This window comes from Arachis ipaensis, chromosome B9 (assembly GCF_059453495.1).
Source record: "Arachis ipaensis isolate K30076 ecotype BB chromosome B9, ASM5945349v1, whole genome shotgun sequence".
NCBI lineage: Eukaryota > Viridiplantae > Streptophyta > Magnoliopsida > Fabales > Fabaceae > Arachis > Arachis ipaensis.
Window position 1 is genome coordinate 85,890,646 of NC_142444.1, and position 18,833 is coordinate 85,909,478.

Genomic DNA, 18,833 nt, shown 5'->3' on the forward strand with positions numbered 1-18,833 from the left:
AGGGATGCACTTTCCTCCACAAAACTATTGGGAGCAAATCAACACCTCCTTAGGAGAATTGAGTTCCAACATGGGGCAACTAAGGATGGAGCACCAAGAGCACTCCATTATCCTTAATGAAATCAGAGAGGACCAAAGAGCCATGAGGGAGGAGCAACAAAGGCAAGGAAGAGACATAGAGGAGCTCAAGCACTCCATAAGATCTTCAAGAGGAAGAACTAGCCGCCATCACTAAGGTGGACCAGTTCATTAATTTTCTTGTTTTTATTTTTCTATTTTTCGAATTATATGCTTTATGTTTTGTCTATGTTTGTTTCTTTATTACGTGATCATTAGTGTTTAAGTGTCTATGTCTTAAACCTATGAATGTCCTATGAATCCTTCACCTTTCTTAAATGAAAAATGTTTTTAATTGCAAAAGAACAAGAAGTACATGAATTTCGAATTCTATCTTGAAATTAGCTTAATTATTTTGATGTGGTGGCAATACCTTTTATTTTCTGAATGAATGCTTGAACAGTGCATATTTTTGAATTTGTTGTTTAGGAATATTAAAATTGTTGGCTCTTGAAAGAATAAAGAAAAAAGAGAAATGCTATTGATAATCTGAAAAATCATAAAATTGATTCTTGAAGCAAGAAAAAGCAATGAATAGACAAAGCTTGCGAAAAAAAAACAAAAAAAAAGAAAGAAAAAAGAAAAAACCAGCAGAAAAAGTCAATAGCCCTTTAAACCAAAACCAATAGCCCTTTGAGCATTAATGGATAGGAGGGCCCATAGGAATAAAATCCTAGCCTAAGCGGCTAAATCAAGCTGTCCCTAACCATGTGCTTGTGGCGTGAAGGTGTCAAGTGAAAAGCTTGAGACTGAGCGGTTAAAGTCGTGGTCCGAAGCAAAAAGAGTGTGCTTAAGAGCTTTGGGCACCTCTAACTGAGGACTCTAGAAAAGCTGAGTCACAATCTGAAAAGGTTCACCCATTTATGTGTCTGTGGGATTTATGTATCCGGTGGTAATACTGGAAAACAAAATGCTTAGGGTCACGGCCAAGACTCATAAAGTAGCTGTGTTCAAGAATCAACATATTGAACTAAGAGAATCAATAACACTATCTGAATTCTAAGTTCCTATGGATGCCAATCATTCTGAACTTTAAAGGATAAAGTGAGATGCCAAAACTGTTGAGAAGCAAAAAAGCTACTAGCCCCGCTCATCTAATTGGAACTAAGTTCATTGATAAGTTTGGAATTTATTGTATTTTCTCTTCTTTTTATCCTATTTTGTTTTTAGTTGCTTGGGGACAAGCAACAATTTAAGTTTGGTGTTGTGATGAGCGGATAATTTATACCCTTTTTGGCATTGTTTTTACATAGTTTTTAGTATGTTTTAGTTACTTTTTATTATATTTTTATTAGTTTTTATGCAAAAATCACATTTCTGCAAAAATCAACCAAAGCACACACCAAGTGGGCCCCGGAAGTGGATTTCTGCACTATCTGCACTTAGTTACTCATTTTCTGTAATCCCTAGTAACTAGTTTAGTATAAATAGCACTTTTTACTATTGTATTCGTATCCATTTTTCAAACTTTGGAGCTGAGACCATTGTTCACGTTTTGGAGGCTGGCCATTCGGCCATGCTTAGACCTTTTTCACTTATGTATTTTCAACGGTGGAGTTTCTACACCCCATAGATTAAGGTGTGGAGCTCTGCTGTTCTTCATGAATTAATGCAAGTACTATTGTTTTTCTATTCAATTCACACCTAATTCTTCTCCAAGATATACTCTCGTACTTAATTCAGTTAAGTCAGAATGAAGGGGTGACCCGTGACAATCACCCAATCTTCGTTACTCGCTTAGCCAAGATCTGCGTGCCTGACAACCACAAAGCAGTCTACATGATGTTCAACGTAGTCATCGGACAACAGCCGGAGTATATTCTCTTGGATATCTAATACACGGACCGAGTCCGTGAGATTAGTATCTTCGTGGTATAAGCTAGAATTATTGGCAGCCATTCCTGGGATCCGAAAAGTCTAAACCTTGTCTGTGGTATTCCGAGTAGGATCCGGGAAGGGATGAATGTGACGAGCTTCAAACCTGCGAATGTTGGGCGTAGTGACAGTGTGCAAAAGGATCAATGGATTCTATTCCGATGCTAGCAGAAACCGACAGATGATTAGCCATGCGGTAGCTGTGCCTGGTATTTTTCATCCGAGACGAGAAATCCGACAGTTGATTAGCCGTGCAGAAACCGTAGAGGACCATTTTCACTGAGAGGATCTTATAGCTTGCCATGGAAGGGAGCACGCATGATTGGAAGAAGACAGTAGGAAAGCAGAGGTTCAGAAGCAACAAAGCATCTCCAGACGCTTATCTGAAATTTCAACCAATGAATTACATAAGTAACTTTATTTTATTTTGTTTTATTTGTATTTTAATTATCAAAACCTCATAACCATTTGAATCTGCTTGACTGAGATTTACAAGATGACCATAGCTTGCTTCAAGCCGACAATATCCATGGGATCGACCCTTACTCACGTAAGGTTTATTACTTGGACGACCCAGTGCACTTGCTGGTTAGTTGTGCAGAGATGTGAAAAGTGTGAATCACGATTTCTGTGTACCACATTGCAAAAGTGCATGCAAAGGAACCTCTATGGTCTTTATGTGAGCCTTGGCTTCCTTTAGTTCTTGGATAGGGATTTATTGAGTGGGTATTGAGCACTCAGAGGGTGTGCTTTTATTGACGTTCAACGCCAGCTCCGATGGCTCTTTGGGCGTTAAACGCCCATGTTGTGCACCCTTACTGGCGTTAAATGCCATTTCCCTTACCATTGTGGGCGTTAAATTCCCAGCATAGATGTCCTGGCTGGCATTCAACACCAGCTCCCCCTATCTATTTGGGCATTGAACACCCAGCTAGTGCTCCATGGCTGGCGTTCAATGCCAGCACTGCTGCCAGGATGGGCATTGAACGCCCAGTGACGGCTTCCTCATTGGTGTTCAATGCCTTCCCAACCTCTCCTGATTTGGCCTCTGCCTCAATCGTGATGGGCTTGCACTCTTCTCTTGGGTTCACCTCAGTGTTGCTTGGAAGAGTGTCAGGAGGAGTCTCAGGGATCCTCTTACTCATGAAACTATGAGTGGTCTTGGAGAGGCTGGAAACCAGAGTGACTAAGTCAGAGAGGCTCTGCTTAGGGGTTTCCATATGTTCTTGAGAAGATGGGAATGGTGGTCTGTTGTTGAACCTATTCTGATTCCTTCCACCTTGATTATTATTAAAGCCTTGCTGAGGCTTCTGTTGATCCTTCTATGAAAGCTTAGGATGATTCCTCCATGAAGGGTTGTAGGTGTTTCCATAGTGTTCTCCCATGTAATTCACCTCCTCCATGGTGGGTCGAACAGGATCATAAGCTTCCACTTCAGAAGAAGCTTCCTGAGTATTGCCAGCTACAGTTTGCATTCCAGTCAAATACTGAGAGATCATATTGACCTACTGGGTCAAGATCTTGTTCTGAGCTGATATGGCATTCAGAGTATCAACTTCAAGAACTCCTTTCCTTTGAGGGATCCCATTTTTCATAGGATTTCTCTCAAAAGTGTACATGAATTGGTTGTTTGTAACCATCTCAATGAGTTCTCTTGCTTCTGCAGGCGTTTTCTTCAAGTGGAGTGATCCACCTGCAAAGCTGTCCAATAATATTTTGGACATCTCAGACAGACCATCATAGAACATGCCTATCATAGACCATTCTTAGAGCATGTCAGGAGGACATATCTTGATCAGTTTCTTGTATCTTTCCCAAGCTTCATAGAGGGATTCACCTTCTCTTTGTCTGAAGGTTTGAACTTCCAATCTAATTTTGCTCATCCTTTGAGGGGAAAAGAATCTAGCCAGAAAAGCATTAACCAGCTTTTCCCAAGTGTCTAGGCTCTCTTTTGGTTGAGAATCAAACCATATCTTAGCTTTGTCTCTTACAGCAAAGGGAAATAGCATAAATTTATAGACTTTAGGATTCATTCCATTGGTCTTAACAGTATCACAGATTCGCAATAATTCAGCTAAGAACTGATGTGGATCTTCCATTGGAAGTCCATAGAATTTGTAATTTTGTTGCAGAAGAGAGACTAACTGAAGTTTAAGCTCAAAGTTGTTAGCTCCGATGGCAGGTACAGAGATGCTTCTGTCATAAAAGTCAAATGTATGCATGGTGAAGTCACCAAGAACCTTTCTTGCATCTCCCTCAGGTTCGGCCATGTCTTCAATTTTTTGTTCAAAATTTTCGAAAAGGTTTCTACCGGAGTGTTGTGCTTTAATTTGTTGTAAGCTCCTCCTTAAAGTCCTTTCAGGTTCAGGATCAAGATTAAAAAGGGGTTCTTTATCCCTATTCCAGGTCATAAACAAGAAAAGAAGAAACAAGAGTGAAAAAAAATGGGAGCTCTATGTTCAAGAACAGAGGACTCCCTGTGAAATGTGAAGAAAGAAGAGGAAGATAGAAAAGTGAAGATGGAAGATGAGAGAGGAGAAGATTTCGAATAAATAGAAGTAAATAGGAGAAGAATCAGAAACAGAAAAAGATAAATAAGAATTAAAATATTTTTTTGTTTTATTTATTTATTATTTTCAAAAATTGAAGTTAATAAATTAAAAAGAATTGAAATTTAGTTAATAAATTTTGAAAATAGAAGAGAGAGAAGAAGAATAGAATTTTCGAAAATAAGAAGAGGGAGGAATTAGTTAGGAAATTTTGGAAAAGAAGAGAGAGAAAACATAACTAATTATGAAAAGATTTGAAATTAAGGTAAGAGATTTGAAATTAAAATTTGAAATTAGAAAAGATAAGAAAAGATAAGATGAGAAATTAAAAAGATTTGAAAAAGATAAAATTTGAAATTTGATTTTTGAAAAAGATTTGATTTTAAAGTTTGAATTTTGAAATAAGATAAGATAAAAACATTTTGAATTTTGAAGAAAGATAAAAAGATAAGATAAGATTTTGAAAAAGATAAGATTTTTTTTTATTTTGAAGATATTTGAATTTTGAAATTTAAAACTAAGATAAGATAAGATAAAAATTTTGAAATTAAAATCTGAATTTTTAATTAAAAATTTCGAAAAATTGAATAAAAGATAAGAAAAGATATTTTTTAATTTTTGAAATTAACGAAGAAAGAGAAAAACAAGTAAAAGACACAACTTAAAATTTTTAGATCTAAAGACTCCTAGTGTGCGAAAATTTAAAGAAAAACACAAAGGGACACCAAACTTAAAAAATTTAAGATCAAAACAAAAAGAAAACACAAGAACACTTTGAAGATTAAAAGGAACACCAAGAACAAAACTCAAAGAACTTAAAGAGCACAAGAACATGCAAAAGACACCAAACTTAAAAATTTTGAAATCCAAACACAAGATTTTTGAAAACTATAAAGAAAAACATAAGACACGAAACTTAAAGATTGACACAAGATTTAAACAAAAGATACTAATTTTAAAAATTTTTAGAAAGAAAGACTTAAAGAAATCAAAAAAAAAACTCAACAAGAATAAAAGACTCAAACCAAAAACAAAGATTAAACAAAGAAAAGAAAAATATTTTTGAAAAAGTTTTTGAATTTTTTTTTCGAAAATAAGGAAGAAGAAAAATAAAAATAAAAGACCCAAACAACATAAAGTAAAATACCTGATCTAGGGAATAAGATAATCCATCAGTTGTCCAAACTCGAACAATCCCCTGCAACGGCCCCATAAACTTGGTTCATGAATCCCCACATTTCATACAGCTGTACCAGCAAGTGCACTGGGTCGTCTAAGTAATACCTGAGTGAGTCAGGGTCGATCCCACGAGGATTGTGGTTTGAAGCAAGCTATGGTTATCTTGCAGGTCTTAGTAAGGCGAAATCAAGAAGTTGTTGGTTTGAATGCATATGAGGAATAATGTATAAAATACTTTGTGAATTTAAATGTAACCAGTGATAAGAAGATGGTTAAGGGTTGGAGTTGCTTTGTCTTTCTGAATTAACTCTGGTATTATTGTCTCATTTGCTTATGAATGATTTCTTCTACGGCAGGCGGTATGTGATCAATGCCGTATGGCCGCAATCATTAATCTCCTCCGCTTCAGATCAAACGTACAACTAGAAAATTGCTTAATACAGACAGATTTACAGACAGATTTCGTCTTTATTACAAACGAATTTTTGGTTACCGACGGATTTCGTCCTTCTGTAAAAGCCTCATCGGAAATTATTTACCGACAGATTTTTTTCGTCAGTAATTTACCGATGGATTTTTATTAGTTACAGACAAATTTTCCCTGGGTAAATTCTGCCCTCCATTTCCCTTGGGCGTCAAACTTTCCGACGGATTTTCCATCGGTAATTAGAGACAGATTTTCTATCAGTAATTAGAAACATATTTCCGACACATTTTCCGTCGGTAATTTGAGCCTTAGAATACCATTCCAAACTCTGAATACAGACAAAAAATTTGTCTGTAAATCCTTCAGGAAGATAAAATAGATTTTTTTTAGATTTTTTCATTGCAAAATAAATAATTTTCATACAAAATAAATATAAAAAAACTCAACTCAACTTATATATATATATATATATATATATATATATTTTCCTTTGAGGTATATGAAAAATAGATTATCTATATAATATTTCTTTGCATATAATTCAACTCATTCAATAATGTACAGTTATACATACATATGGAGTAAAAATTACATCCATGTCTCAGAAACATTCGTATAATCACTCTAGAATATTAATTTCTATGTACCCCAGAATATTAATTTCTTCAACAGATTATCAAACAACAAACAATGCACAACTATAATTTTAAGTAGTTAAAAGTATCAACCTTGAAAACAAAGCAAGGTAGCAGTAACCTAAGATTTCACTAGAACCTAAGTCAAGTACTAAAAACACTCGAACATCAGAATGCCAAACATCAGCTCCTGCTATTTCCTCAAACCTTAAACCTGCACAGAAAAAAGAGTCTCAATGTATATTTAGTAGTTATTTACTAAATAGAAATTTTAAAAAATTGGGAGATCCAAAGAAGGTTATTTTAGTTTGAGAAAAATTACATAACCATTCAAGTGGTTAATTAAGTCAAACAAATGGATACCCATGAATGAACTACTTTAAAAACATTATTGAAAACTTGATAGCTAATACTTTTTATTTTCCGAAATTCGTTTCCAGTTAATTCCACATGAACTGGATGTCTGATGTCTGATGGTCAAGGCAATAATAACATAAGGATAGACAAATTGTCAGATGTAAAATTACCAAATATATCTTGAAGAAGTTTGAAGATCCCAGATAGAACTAAACTTATTGGTAAATATTAATTGAGCTCGCCGAAGTCAAGATCATAATTCTGGTCTTCAACCCGTTTTACATAATACAGCAGGTCCTCAATTCCAAATGGGAATTCCCCTTCCTCCCTCTTCTGAAATGATCACACCAAATCTGTTAATGGAGATATAAATTCAGACAAAAAGCATATACCAAGCTTGAACAAACCTTCAAATTCTTCAATGTATCAAGTTCCTTCATGGCTAACTTAGTTAAACTGGTGGATAGATCCTCCAGGAACTCAAACACCTGGATGAAATTCAAAAAATATAAAAATAAAAGCCAAATCAAGAAATACAGAAAAGCATCATAAAAAATCTGAGGAAAGAAAACCAAGCATTAGCTATATTAATCCATTATATCACACGTTAAATCTGATCTAAGCCACAAAAGATTGACTGTTGTTGATTATACTAAACTCATGGAACAGCAACACAGCAAGCAGTAAGGCCACTTGCTTAAGCACTTTAAGAGAAAACTATTTCCATAATTAGGCACTTTAAAAGTTACATTAGCCAACAAAATCCACAAAAGAATTAGTAAATAATAATCCATTGAATTGTTCTTAAAAATGTATTTTAAAGCAATTCATTGTCAAGTAAAACACACTAATGCTTCCTTCAAGAGGGATTTACAATAAAATAAAACAATGATGGGAAAGTGTATTTTGGCTTTTTGGTCCAAGTCGAAGTCACAGGGAAAGTAATCTTGCACAATCATTTCAGAAATTCCAAAACAAGAACACTTGACAAGGAAAGTAGATCATTTTTTAAACAACAGAGGATACTACTTGAACAACCAGCCGTTTCTCATCATTGGTATAGAAAGTGTAAAATCCAATTTAACATCTATTTTCAAGCAATACAAATATAATATTTATTTCATAACAATTGAATAAACACTGCTAGAATATACATCATCCACCATACCTTGCAAAATTCAAGAACAGCTGCAACATGATGACTTCGCAAGTATATCTTCAACTTTCCATCTTCAGATTTATCCAAACACTGGTGGAATGTAATCGATCAAACAGTGTAACAGTAGCGGAAAAAGAAATGTTTAATAATGAAGGTCATGAACTAGCAGTAAACAACTCAAATATATAATAGCATCCATGGATCAGCATTGCATTATAACCGAAAGGAACTTCAATTATACAGATAAGAACATATTAAGAGATTAAAATGAGACCAACATAAAAAAAAAAATAACCCCTCAAGGCTTGTCATACTAGATGGAATTTCTAAAAGGATAAAAGTCAAACAACAGCAGAGACATTAAAAGAAAAGAAGCAGCACAAAAATATTCAATATGGCAATAATATATTTGAATGAGAAATCAGAGAAAGTTGAATGCATAAAATAAGTGGCAAGCTATACCTAGACTTAATCCATCAAACAACACAAGAAAGATTCCATGAAGAAGTGCATATTCAGGACCTCAGTTTTCTTCTATTACATCCAAAAAGTCAACCCAAGAAATGAGATCTCTCACAGTAAGCCTTCTGCTAGGATGTAATTGGTGGAACCACTGAAAAGAAAAGTTATGAAATGAATACAAGCTAAATAACACTATATATAAGTCTGATCTGATGGAATTGATTGGAGAAAAAAAGGCATAAACACCATTAACAAAATTAACTGTATATATCAAGATAATATACCTCAAAAAAACTTATCATATCATTAACAACTTCCAGGAGCCTTACACGATAATCTTCCTTTACGTTTCCCGCATTTTTAAGCTTGGAAATTCTGTAAATAAATCAAATAAACCAAATATTAAATATCTACATATCTAAATTTGTATCCTGTAACAGTAAAGGCTTAGAGAGGTACCTTCTTAGCGCAATGCCTTCAAGCTCATTTAGTAAAGCCTTAGAGAGGTATCTTTTATTTTCACAAAATTCTAAAAATAGAAAATACTGAAAATGAAAACACAAACCAAACACACCTAATTTTCTTTGTAGGGAACAGAAAACAGTGATCATCAATCCTATATAAAGAAAAAGGTGGTGCTACTTGATACATCATGAGTCTAAAAGGAAGTTAAAAACAGAATATCAGTATGAGTTAACTTACTAGCGTCCTTTCTAGCTCCAACACACTATTCAGTCTCTCAAGTACACTATCATCAGCCAAAGATATCTCATCAACAAGAAAGAGATCACCCCTTCTCATTGCTTTTACAAGTGGACCATCCTGCCATTTAAATATGCTCTGCCACTTCTTGTGCAAGACATCGAGCTCAAACTTTAACTGCTCAAAAGCACAAAGATCATCCCTGCTAACATCAGGAATCTGAGTTTGACCTTCTTTATATTTCCTTATCATGCCATTAAGCATATCAAGGGTTGAGGCAGCTTGCTCTATGTTAGAAGAAACTAACTATAGAAGAGAACAAGAAATCAATATTTATGCTACAAATGACTTGGATTAAGAAAAATGGGTATAGAAAATAAAACTATTGCAGAAAACAATGTGAATACAGCAAAACTAGGTCTCAGGTCTCTTACTACATAATTAAAACAAAACTTTGAAATTTATCATCTGAGCCAAGTGGTTAACAATAATAGAAAAATAGCACTCATGGGCTTTTCAGGAAAGTATCTAAATCCCTCTAGCTTCTTCAGTTGTTCAACGATCTCTTTATAGTTAGAAATCAGTCTAGATCTCTCTCTTAGAGGACGGCACCCTGGAAGACATTATTCTAGTTAGCACCACAGCTAATAATAGTATTTGAGCTCAAGTGTCCTAAAAACTAAATAAATTGAAGGGGGAAAATATATACCCCGATGAAGTCAGATGTTTCTGTATGCTTATGATAGTTCAAAATATGTAACTTCAACTACAAATAGGCACTTAGTAACCGGCATACAGTAGTCTTCACTCCACCCATTTCACCAACAGCAATACAGGTTCACATAATTGAAAGAAGCATTCCACAAGGAAGAACAACTTATGCATGCTTTTGGTCAAGAATACACTGCACATTGAAAAAACCTCACATATTTTTTACTCTCTAATATATATTAAAACATTACAAGCAATAAATTACCAGCATCGGGGGAACAAAACTACTTTGGCCAAAGGGGAACAAATTCACCATTCATGGGACACACATAGTCACAAAATCACAAACACAAATCAAATAATCAAATAAGTGAAATGAAAATTCTGCTAATACTTCAAACATAAAACTACCGAGAAGAAGCATTACCAGAGAAGAAGCCATTAACTGAATTAAATTTCTGTTCTAGACAACGATAGCATTCATCAAGCTCATATTAACAATGTTCAGCAATCCAAATTATCAATTTAAACATTTCTCAGCTATTCAAAATCAAAACCTAATCTAATCCTATTTTAACAACCTAAAAATCTATTAATCAGAAAACAAATCTAACTAAACTAATTACTAAAATCAAACTAACTAAACAAAATTAATTGAACTCAACAGAAATTAAAAAAATTTTGAAACCAAAAACTGGAAGCAGAGACAATCAAAACAGGGCAGAGGGAAAGATGGATGCCCAGGTCTCTACGGTTCAAACAGGGGGAAAGAGAGAAGTAGAACCGCGGCATTGACCGTAGGAGATGATGGCTATAGCGCTGAGAAGATATGCGAGCCAGAACTGAGGGAGATAAAAGGAGAGAGAGAGGCACGGCGGTGGTGGAGCTTGAGCTTGCTTTGTTCTGCAAACGAGAAAGAACAAGAGAGACAGGAGCTGTGTTCTACTTGTTCAGTGTTTAAAGAAGAGGAGAAGAAGGAGAAGGTAGCTGCCGCAGTTAGGGTGGCTGGTGGTGGCGCTGTGGGTGAGGAAAAGAGAAGAAGCAGCTAATCGGCGGTGGCACTGTGGGCAATGCTAGGTTTAGCTGGTTTGATTTGTGTGCTGTGAATGAATGGAGCTTGGGCACAAACTTGACCACAACCATCATAAACGCAGAATATTAACATTTCCAATGGAATATTTTAAGAAGAGTGCTAAGGGCAAGCAGATTTTGTGAGTTGTAGTTATCAATTAGTTATCAATAGTCTATTTAATGGTGTGAGATTTCATCTAATGGTGGAGAATCACTCATTTTTTGCTGGCTAAGTGCTGGCTAGATTTTAATAAATTTGCTGGCCCCCTAGACTTTCCCATATTTTAAATTACAGACAGATTTTTTGTCTGTAATAATTTATTAAAACACAGTATTTTTATTCATTTAATTATAGATGAATTTTTCATTGGTAATCATTTTTCACGAAAAAAATTAATTTTCTTGACAGAATTATCGACGGATTCTGATGACAAGTCATCTTAGCCTAGTTTCACTAGCCTTTTTCTTTTGTTTTCAATTGATTTATGCACTTTCTTGAGCCATAAGCAAGCCAATTGGGTAGATTTCCATGTTTCCTTTGATTTAATCAACCATGGATGAATTAATGCAATTTCATGAGATTCTATGATATAATTGTCATATATTATGAAAGAATAACAAACTCATGATTTTGAGCAAAGCTTTGATGTGTTTGGTTGATTGATGATAGGTGAAAAGAGTTTTGAAGAAGGTTGAAGGAAGAAGGAATGACTAGGAGCAAGAGAGAACAAAAATCTTGAGCAAAAGTTTGCCTCAAACTTTAGCTCAAACTTTTGGAAGAATTGAAAAACACTCCAGAGGAAAAAAGCTTGAGCAAAAGTTTGACCTCAAACTTTAGTTCAAACTTTTGGGAGAAAAGCTTGAGCCAACGTTTGCCTCAAACTTTTTGGCAAACGTTGGCATCACAAAATCAATACCTTGGAGGAAAAAGCTTGCGCCAACGTTTGAGGTCAAACTTTAGCTCAAACGTTGGCGCCACACTTGCACACCCTGGAGGAAAAAGCTTGCGCCAACATTTGAGGTCAAACTTTTGCTCAAACGTTGGCGACACACACATTTACAAGGGGGCCAACGTTTGAGCAAAAGTTTGACCTCAAACTTTGGCTCAAACGTTGGTAGCAACAAGTTTAAGCAATCTGGTATAAAAAGTTTGAGTAAAAGTTTGCCTCAAACTTTTACTCAAACTTTTACTCAAGCTTTTATGTTTTTCAACCCGGTTCACAATGGATCTTTCTCCAACTCCAAGAGCAATCAACCAAGGCCTTTATCAACCCAATTCCATCAAGAACAAAGGCCCAATTCAAGGCATGAAGACCATTTGAAGAAAGTGTATAAATAGCTTAGGATTTAAGTTTTAGGGGAGCTTCCTTTTAGAATTTTCGTAACACTTACAGTAGAGAACTCACTTTACATTTTTGAATTGTTTTTTTTAGAATTCTAGAGAATTGGGGAGGAGAATTGATCTCTGTTCTTCCTGGTTCTTGTTGAGCACTCTTTACTTTTCTTGCTTGGGATCTTAGGTGGAGAATTAAAGAACTTCTGTTTCAATCTCACCTTTGGATCTTGTTTAATTTTATGCATAATCAAATTTCAATTTCTGTTCATTGCTTCTTCTTCTATTCTCTCTGCAATTTACATTTCCCTTGCAATTGTTCTTGCTGGATCTAGGAAGGCATCGAGATCTAGACTTGGTTATCTAGTCTCTTGGGTCCTGAGATCTACAGCTTTAAATTTCAATTTCCCTGTTTCGTTGCTACACCAAGCTGATTTCCATTTTTGTCAAGATCCAGTTCAATTGAATCCATCTTCTACATTCCTGTTTGTTGCAATTTATTGTTCCTTGTTTAATTTCTGCAAATCCACTTCCCAATTCCCTTTACCATTCAAGCCATTTACATTTCTTGCACTTTAAGATTCTGCAATTTACATTTCTTGCAATCTAAGTTTCTAAAATTTACATTACTTGTTCTTTAAGATTCAGCTTATTTACTTTCTTTGCTCTTTAATTTTCTGCAATTTACCCTTCTCCCTTTTAATTTCATGCAATTTAGCTTCTGTCGAATACAAACCACTCAAATCAACTCTTGATTCGCTTGACTAAATCAACCACTAAACTAAAATTGCTCAATCCTTCAATCCCTGTGGGATCGACCTCACTCCCGTGAGTTTTATTACTTGATACGACCCGGTGCACTTGCCGGTTAGTTTTGTGTATTTGGAATTCGTTTTTCGTTTTCCGAAAATACGCATCAAGTTTTTGGCGCCGTTGCCGGGGATTGAAATAGATTGACAATGATTACGTGAAGTGGAGATCTAGATCAAGCACTTTTTCTTTTCTGTTTCTCTAATTTTTGACTGACACACTAACTGTTTGAATTTTTACCTGACCTAATTGAAACCTCACTTTAGCAATAGAGTGAAGTTCTCTTGGTTTAACTTGCTGAGTATGATTCTCATAGCTTGATAAATCAACGAGAGAAGTGATTTTCGATCTTTAATCTCTCAAGTTTACCAACTGTTTGACACATTGCGTTAACTAACCCTTTAATCATATCCTGGCATAAATATACTCTATCTTCATTTGAACTGTATGTGATTATGCAGACCATGGAAGGGAACTCAATGAATGCCAGTAATCATGGGAGCGATATCCCCACCTTAGATGACAAGCAACCACTCATCACCATGAACGACATTGCTCAATGGTTTGAAGCTTTCCCACAAGGAAACATCATCGGATGGGAAGAACTAATGAGTGAACTCCTAGTCAAGCTGAAGCCACCTCAAAGAACTGTTAAACCAGAGGCAGGAGTGCAACCATTCGCACAAGAGAAGGAAATTGAAGGTATTCGCGCAATCATGGCCCAAAGCGAGCAGATACATCAACAGCTTAAGCAACAATTGGAGCTGATTAACAGAAAAGTAGATGAACTGCAACATGCTGTGGCAAATGCACAGAACTCACCTCAAAATTCCCATTGTTGGAATCAACCTGAAAAAGGTTCTGGAGTAATTAACTATGAGCAACCAAGTCATGAGCGATCATGCTCTCCAGACAGCTCCTCAAGCATGTTCCAACGTAGGACTCAGAATGATGTGTACAACCCACCCTGGAGAACTCAATCTAACTGGAGAGGGGTTGAAAACCAAAATAAAAAACCAAGGGACTTTAATTGTAACAACCCCTACTTCAAAAACCAACATAAAAACCACCCCCACAACAACAATCATCACACACCATCCCAATACACACACTTCCAACCCCGTCCTATCTCACCACTCGCCCAAAATGACTCTCATCAACCATCACAGTTGACACAACCACAACTGATTCTAAACTCCCAAAGACTCTATATTCTAGAAATGATGATGGAAAGATTCATGAAAGTTCAAGAAATGATAACAATAGAGCAGGAAGAAATAAGGAAAAATCAAGAGATGATAAGCAGGAACCAAGAGGCATCACTCAGAAGAGTTGAAAGGCAAATGGAACAACTGGTTCAAAACCTTGCTGAATTGGGCGAGAGAGAGGCAAATATATCTCTAAGGGCCACTGAAGATGACCCAAAGAACAGTGAAAAAGCTGCTGGGATGAAAGGGAAAGCAGTTATGGAAAAAAGTGAGAAGGCTACGGGAAAAGAAACAATCATCAAGGAAAAGCCCACGGTGAGAGGGGGAAACCAAAGGCAACAGAAGCCTCAACTTACATGATCAGAAGATGAAGGATGTCAAGCTAATGACAATAAAAGAGCGCTTGTTGGGAGGCAACCCAACCTGAGGTAGTTTTCTTTCCATAGTTATTTTAATAAAAAGGTTAATTAACTTCATCTATATTATAAGGAGCTAAGTTTGGTGTTTCACACCAAAACAATTTAAGGGAGAATGAAGGATTCTAAGTTTGGTGTTCCACCAAAATTTCATCATAAAATGCATTCTCACTTTCTGCATAATGTTAGCTTCAAGCATTTAGATAAACTAGTTAACTATTCTGTTGTTTCCTAGTTTTCAGTTTTACTACTTTTAGCAAAGAAAAAGAGTTTCACATCTGGTTAGTTTGATGAACAAGAACCATTGGCAAGGTACTAAGTTTGGTGTTCCCACACCAAAGTAAGTACAAAAGCCCATAAATAAATCATGCATGCTAATCATTGTTTCTAAGTGCTTGGGGAACAAGCAACTCTTAATATCATTGCATAGGTCCATACAAGTTTTTGGAAGGATTAAGCATCATCAACCAAAGAGATGAAAGAGGAATGTGTGGATCAGTGATGATGATGATGAGGAGTAAAGCAAGCGAACTCCAAAAGGTTGTATTGTTAAGTGATTATATTACATCAAACACTGTTATGATTGAGAGTGGTTTTGTTTCCCTGATTATCTGTCTGTTTAGTATGGTTTTTTTTTTCTAAAATTTAATAAGCAAGATGCTTGATCATTTACAACATCATACTCTCCAAAACTTGTTTGCACTCAATTTTTCAAAAAAATGCATCACATGAAAGTTCTTTGAAAAGAAGGATTGAGGAATTAAACAATTTTAAGGCAAGCAAAAGATTAGGAGAAGTGGTGGTTCTAGTTGTATAATTATGTATTGAGGTTGCATGCTTATGAAAACTTGCATGGGAGCTCATAGGCGGGACATAGAGTTCAAAGAAGTGTTGTGGAGATTCTCAAACATTTATTGATCCAAGAAGCAGCAAACAAAAGAAAGAAAATACAAAAAAAAAATGAAAGAACATGGCCCAAGGCTCTGAGCATCAATTACTAGGCAGAAAAGAAAAGAGAAACAAAAACTCAAAGAGTTGTTATCCTAGTAAATGCTTGTGGTTGAATTGTGTCAAAGAAAGAGGCTTGAGCAAGTAAATCCTTAGGGGTGCTTTAACACCTAATACCTTAAAACCAACTGGTTTAGGAGTATTGATTGAAAGTTTATCTAAAGAGCCGCTTTGAGACATGACACTTAGAGTCAAGGCCAAAGCACAAAAACTATTAGCTGCTTCAAGGTGATTACATATAAAGAGATCTCCATGATACCATTTGGATGAAAGTCCTAAGACCTAAGACTTCCAATATGTGGGGACTAGTAAGCACTGAAGCCCTTGCATGAGCATATAATTTAGAGTTCACCACACTGTCACTTGATCACTTCACTCACAGGATAGTACATGTAATTTTTCAAATCCATTCTGATTGAAAGAACCTTTGAGCATAATTCTTTTCTTGCTTGGGGACAAGCAAGCTTTAAGTTTGGTGTTGTGATGACAAGTCATCTTAGCCTAGTTTCACTAGCCTTTTTCTTTTGTTTTCAATTGATTTATGCACTTTCTTGAGCCATAAGCAAGCCAATTGGGTAAATTTCCATGTTTCCTTTGATTTAATCAACCATGGATGAATTAATGCAATTTCATGAGATTCTATGCTATAATTGTCATATATTATGAAAGAATAACAAACTCATGATTTTGAGCAAAGCTTTGATGTGTTTGGTTGATTGATGATAGGTGAAAAGAGTTTTGAAGAAGGTTGAAGGAAGAAGGAATGGCTAGGAGCAAGAGAGAACAAAAAGCTTGAGCAAAAGTTTGCCTCAAACTTTAGCTCAAACTTTTGGAAGAATTGAAAAACACTCCAGAGGAAAAAAGCTTGAGCAAAAGTTTGACCTCAAACTTTAGCTCAAACTTTTGGCAGAAAAGCTTGAATCAACGTTTACCTCAAACTTTTTGGCAAACGTTGGCATCACAAAATCAATACCTTGGAGGAAAAAGCTTGCGCCAACGTTTGAGGTCAAACTTTTGCTCAAACGTTGGCGCCACACTTGCACACCCTGGAGGAAAAAGTTTGCGCCAACGTTTGAGGTCAAACTTTTGCTCAAACGTTGGCGACACACACATTTACAAGGGGGCCAACGTTTGAGCAAAAGTTTGACCTCAAACTTTGGCTCAAACGTTGGTAGCAGCAAGTTTAAGCAATCTGGTATAAAAAGTTTGAGTAAAAGTTTGCCTTAAACTTTTACTCAAACTTTTACTCAAGCTTTTATGTTTTTCAACCCGGTTCACAATGGATCTTTCTCCAACTCCAAGAGCAATCAACCAAGGCCTTTATCAACCCAATTCCATCAAGAACAAAGGCCCAATTCAAGGCTTGAAGACCATTTGAAGAAAGTGTATAAATAGCTTAGGATTTAAGTTTTAGGGGAGCTTCCTTTTAGAATTTTGGTAACACTTACAGTAGAGAACTCACTTTACATTTTTGAATTGTTTTTTTTAGAATTCTAGAGAATTGGGGAGGAGAATTGATCTCTCTTCTTCCTGGTTCTTGTTGAGCACTCTTTACATTTCTTGCTTGGGATCTTAGGTGGAGAATTGAAGAACTTCTGTTTCAATCTCACCTTTGGATCTTGTTTAATTTTATGCATAATCAAATTTCAATTTCTGTTCATTGCTTCTTCTTCTATTCTCTCTGCAATTTACATTTCCCTTGCAATTGTTCTTGCTGGATCTAGGAAGGCAGCGAGATCTAGACTTGGTTATCTAGTCTCTTGGGTCCTGAGATCTACAGCTTTAAATTTCAATTTCCCTGTTTCGTTGCTACACCAAGCTGATTTCCATTTTTATCAAGATCCGGTTCAATTGAATCCATCTTCTACATTCCTGTTTGTTGCAATTTATTGTTCCTTGTTTAATTTCTGCAAATCCACTTCCCAATTCCCTTTACCATTCAAGCCATTTACATTTCTTGCACTTTAAGATTCTGCAATTTACATTTCTTGCAATCTAAGTTTCTGAAATTTACATTACTTGTTCTTTAAGATTCAGCTTATTTACTTTCTTTGCTCTTTAATTTTCTACAATTTACCCTTCTCCCTTTTAATTTCATGCAATTTAGCTTCTGTCGAATACAAACCACTCAAATCAACTCTTGATTCGCTTGACTAAATCAACCACTAAACTAAAATTGCTCAATCCTTCAATCCCTGTGGGATCGACCTCACTCCCGTGAGTTTTATTACCTGATACGACCCGGTGCACTTGCCGGTTAGTTTTGTGTATTTGGAATTCGTTTTTCGTTTTCTGAAAATATGCATCAGATTCTCTTTTTCGTCTGTAATTTATGGTAATTCATTTTTTTGTTTCCAACAAAAAATTCCTCGCAAATTCCGTCTGAATTTCCGTGGGATAAAATCTGCTGGAAATATCCATCTATAGTAACTATTTTTCTAGTAGTGATGCCGTATGGCCACGGTCATCCAATCTGAATGAGGGTGAAGCTCTAGCAGTTCATTCTCTTTGGTGATCCTACTCAAAACGCCACAGACAAGGTCGAATCTTCCGGATCAGAGAATGCTGCTCCTTTGGGTTCTAGCCTTTAACACAGACACCCTAATCTCCCCGTAATTCGGCTAAACTGGTGTCTTGAGAAGTCCCTAACGAAGTCGTGGATTAGCCGTCTGAGAGATGTATAATCAAGCTAGCGGTTTGATGCTTTCCAGTCACGTATTTACACGAACCCAAGTAGACACGGGTGGTTGTCAGGCACGCGGTCTCAGTATGATGAACAGAGTTGATTGTCATGGATCATCTCATTCACCGTGT

General features: G+C 35.9%; 1 non-coding gene across 1 annotated transcript; it reads left to right on the forward strand.

Moving 5' to 3' along the window:
• Positions 1 to 3,760: 3,760 nt before the first annotated feature.
• LOC148545314 (small nucleolar RNA R71) lies at positions 3,761 to 3,869 on the forward strand. The gene has a single exon (XR_015901764.1). It is a non-coding gene; the product is annotated as a small nucleolar RNA R71 (small nucleolar RNA).
• The last annotated feature ends 14,964 nt before the right edge of the window (positions 3,870 to 18,833 follow it).